At 52.1% G+C, this 4432-nt stretch overlaps 1 protein-coding gene across 1 annotated transcript in view; it reads left to right on the forward strand.

Annotated features, from left to right (window-relative positions):
* The first annotated feature begins 3688 nt into the window (after positions 1-3688).
* Positions 3689-4432, forward strand: part of RNF44 (ring finger protein 44) — a 12057-nt gene continuing 11313 nt past the window's right edge. Inside the window, exon 1 of the mRNA XM_040630258.1 lies at positions 3689-3921. The gene's annotated coding sequence lies outside the window, so the exon portion shown is untranslated. The remainder of the gene's footprint in view (positions 3922-4432) is intronic.

Raw genomic sequence — 4432 nt, forward strand, 5'->3', positions numbered from 1 at the left:
GGAGGCTTGGGGCTGGAATCTGGAATGTAACATCCAGTGCTTTGCCCTTGGGACTAGAATTTGAATCCTCAGCGGCCCATCCACCAGTCCATGAGCCTCCATGTTCTGCTCTTGCCTTGGGGTAGCTGTGCTTTTGATGATTGAGCAGCCCTGGGGACTCTGTTTTGACATCTGTATCCCATGAGCCAAACAATGTGAGATTAGACTGTGATCCCAGGTTTGCCCCTTGATGGCTGAGTCACCCCCCCCCCCATTTCCTCATCTGCAAAGTCCTGGCACCTAGCTCTTAGGTCATCAGAGGACCAGTGAGACTCAGGATGGGACCTGCTTAGACGGTGCAGGAAACCCTAGAGCCCTGATTGCTCCACAGAACCTCACTGCAGATGCTTGGGTAAGAATGAGCCACCCTCACCTGTGGCTTCTGGAACCCACTGGGCCTCACTTCCGGGATCTGAGGCGAGGAGAGGCACTTCCTGAACCGCTTCCCTCATCTGTGAGATGAAAACAACCTGTCTTCAAGGGGCAGGGGTGGAGTGGGGTGGAGGGAGGAGAGTGAGGCACACAGTAGGTGTGCAGGCCGCAGCACCACATTGGGGTTCCAAAGCAGAAGACCTGCAGGTGAACTGAGGGGATCTCACAGGAAAGCCCAGACTCCTGGCTTCTCTGGAAACTCTGGAATTGAGCCTCCTCCTCACTGGCTCCAGAGTGAGGCTGCATGTGCCCAGGAAGGTTTTCAGATCAGAAGGAGATGTGTTAACTGGACTCTGGCCCTGGGGGCACCCTGAGGGGCTGTGGGTGTTTGCTGAGGGCCTCCCAGGGGAGTAAGCCAGAGGGTCATGCGTGAGAGAGGACAGAGCAGGGTTTTCCCAGCCCTGTAGCATCAGAGGTGAGAGTCAAACTCAGAGCCCCTTCCTCGGGCATCCGCCACCCAGTGTGAGCCAGAGCCTGCTGGGGCAGGGGAGCAGTCCCCATGCAATGTGGTAACAGCCCTGCTGGCATTAAGGAAGGCAGAGCAGCTGACTGCCTGCAGACAGGTCAGGGAGGCTCCGTGGAGGCAGTCTTGGAGCTGAACCCCAAAGGCCAAGCAGGCTTTTGCTGGAGTTAAGGGGTGGTGAGGATGTTTTAATTAGAGTTGTACAGCCAGAGGTTTGGTGGCTTCAAAGTATATGACTTGATTGTGGCTGAAGAATTGAATTCTGAGGGTGCAGGAGTGGTACGGTATTCTCACTGTGGCCTTGGGGAAGTCACTTCATTCCTTGAGCCTCAGATCCTCACCCATAAAATGAGGCCTTTCAGTGAAGGCTAGATGATAGTGCACTTAAAAATGCTGAATCCCCTTAGGCGCACCAGGGGATATGGAGTGAGACATGAAGCAATGTGACTGTGACAGGGCTGTGTGCAAATTAAATGGTAAGAAGTGAACTGGGGTACATCTAGCCCTAAGTTCAGAGATGGGGGAGGTTCAGTACAAGCTGCTGACCCCAGAGCCTCCTGTAAGAGGTGAGATGGGAACAGAGACCTGAAGGACAGAGAAGAGAAATAGATTGGTAGAAAGGAAGAGAGAGGGCATCTCAGGCAGGCAGTCCAGCTAAGCGCAGGCAGGAAGGTGGCAGGCAGGGAAGGCCAGTGGGTGCGCGATCATGGTTGTGGGAGGACTGGGGAGAGGTGAGCCTGAAAGGCTGGGGGAAGCTGGTTAAGCACAGCCCTAGAGGCAGGCAGTAGGGAGCCATTGCAGGTTCTGTCCCTACACAGGCAAGTAGGGGCTGGTCTTAACAAGGTAGCACCTTCCATCGAGGGGAGGATTTTCTAATTACTTTTACATACTGGGAAAAATAAAAGGGCAGAAGGGATATAGGAGAAGCGAGAATTGAGGAAAAGGAGTTGGTTAGAGAAAGGCATCACCCTGTACATCTCTGTTCATTCTCATGCACACATAGTTATATCGACAGTACCGCATCATGAACTTGATCTTGCTTAGAAATCTGCAGAGTGCCCCAGGTACCATCTTCAGTCATTGCATTGCTGGCTGCACACCCACTGTGCAGTAACAGATTGTGGCCGGTCTAAACGAAACTTGAATAAGTATCTCTGTTTCACAGACTGCCTTCTGGATTGTTTCCACTGGATACCTTTCCTGAAGGGGGATTTCTTACTTTCAGGGAACAGTTTTTATGCCTCAGAAGATTTAAAACATCTTTCACAGTAATTTTTTAAAATTTTCTGTAATTTTAAAAAAGATTTTGAGAGAAAGAACAAGCGAGGGACATGGGGCTCGATCCCAGGACCCCAGGATCATGACCTGAGCCAAAGGCAGACGTTTAACTGTCTGAGCCACCCAGGCACCCCTCACAGTAATTTTCTTTACAATTTTCTGTACAATTTTCTGTTATATCGGTTTTTTTCTTCTTTTTCTCTTTTATTATTATTTTTTCACCGTGATAAGTGTACTCTTTAAGCCCCCCTCCCCTATTTCACCCATATCCCCACCCAGATTGTACAGGGTTTTGAGTGGTTTTTTTAAAGATTTATTTATTATTTTAGAGAGAGAGCACACAGAGAGGAGGGCAGATGAGAGAGTCTTAAGCAGACTCCATGCTGAGCATGGAGCCTAACACAGGGCTCCGTCTCACGGCCCTGAGATCACGACCTGAGCTGAAACCAAGAATTGGAGGTTTAACGGGCTGCGCCACCCAGGCGTCCTGTATAGGGTTTTTTAAAAAGAGCAAACGTACACAAGCATATACAATAAAAAAAAGTCTATCCTCCTGATCCCATACTTTCTTCCAGTTCTCCCTGAGGACAATTGTTAGTTTCCTGTATATCCTTCCAAAAGCATTCTGTGCAAATATTGTATATATCCAATTTTCAGAAAAATGGATAGTTACATTCTGTTTGGCAAATTGCTTTCCATTTTTATTTTTAAATTTGGGGTTACGAAGTACACCAAAGCAGCATAGAAAATGACAGCACCACACCCCCAGTAGCCCTACACACAGGTTTAACAAATGTTAACATTTGGCACTGGCATCTTATTTAGGGAAGTAGCCCTATGTCAGTGCAGCTCCATGCGGAGGAGTCCGGTTATTGATCATACGCACATTATTCTTTTCAGCCTGTGCCCAGCTCTTGGATATTTGAGTGTTACTGATTTTTCTTCTTAAATAACCGATGTGGAGGTAATACCCCACTTTGTATAAAGTCGCCCCGGTATTAAGGCAAAGGGGAACGAAGCTCGGCTGTGGTTTCGGTTCAAATACCTGTTCAGCCACCCTTCATAGTTGTGTGACCTGGGGTGAGTGAGTGACGCCCCCCTTAATCCTCTTGACCCATCTGTAAAATGCTGTAGTAATCCCTCCGCCTCATTGCTGCTGGGAGGAGTACAGTAGAAAACTGAGGACTTCTTTGGGCTTAGTTTCCCAATACCCTTAAGCAGGAAGCCCTCCCTGGAGGAGACCAAGCTCTCCTGGCCACGCGCCGAAAGCTACCAGAGGCACGGACAACCGCAGCTCAGGCTTCAAACTGTTCCCCGCCCCTTTCCCGGGCCACGCTGGGGGCGGGGCGGTTAAATGTCTCTGTGGCGTCAGCGCACGCAGGACCAATCCCCCTGCCCCGCAGGCGTTAGCTCGTTTGCATGGGTTACCCGCTATTGGTCCGTTGGGCAACCAGGCCGTCCCAGCTTTTTAAAGCTGCCGCGTAGTATAAACAAGGAGATGCTGGGCGGCCAGGCCATGATGTCACCGCGGCGCGGTAGCTCTTGGGGCTGACGTCATCTCCGGGGAGGTTGCCGACCCAAGGCTGTTAGAGCCTTCCTAACCCAGTTGAGCTGGCTTAAGAGGCCGCTCCTGCCCCGTCGAAGGTCAGTCCCATTGCACTTCAGTGTCCCAGGCGGCGCCCCGTTCCCGAAGAGAACACCATGACACAGTAAGTCCGGGCTGCGGCTCTCCTAGGGGGACCCATTTCTCCGGCAGGGAAACTGAGCCTCAGAGGCAGGCGCAAGTGGTTCGCGAGTTTGCATAGCAAGTTCGAGTTGCAGCCGGTTGGCCTTGCCCACCCCGGGGTCTCCCATCTTTAGCTCAGGCCATGTGGCCCCGCCCCTTGCTTGTGATGACGGTGGTCACTTTAAGTGCGAAGGTGGGGGCAAGAAGGAGGTTTTAAAGAAAATCTGCCTTCCAAGATGGCGTCCCATTAATCACGTGCCGAGTCGCGGTGAGTGATTGGTCCTCATAGCCCCCGCGGGGCGGAGCTTTTGGCGGGGCTGCCGCGGGCAGCGGCCGGCTACTGTTTGCCGGAACCTCCCGGCGCGCCCCCGCGAGCCCCCCTCCCGCCCGGCGCGCGACCCCGCCGCTCCGAATGTTGTGAATCAAATGTGGGGTTTGTTACATTCCGCTGCCGCCGCGGACAGTTCTTAAAGGGCCAGCCGCCTGCAGCTGCT

Source organism: Ursus maritimus, unplaced genomic scaffold (assembly GCF_017311325.1).
Source record: "Ursus maritimus isolate PB19 unplaced genomic scaffold, ASM1731132v1 scaffold_15, whole genome shotgun sequence".
Taxonomy (NCBI): domain Eukaryota; kingdom Metazoa; phylum Chordata; class Mammalia; order Carnivora; family Ursidae; genus Ursus; species Ursus maritimus.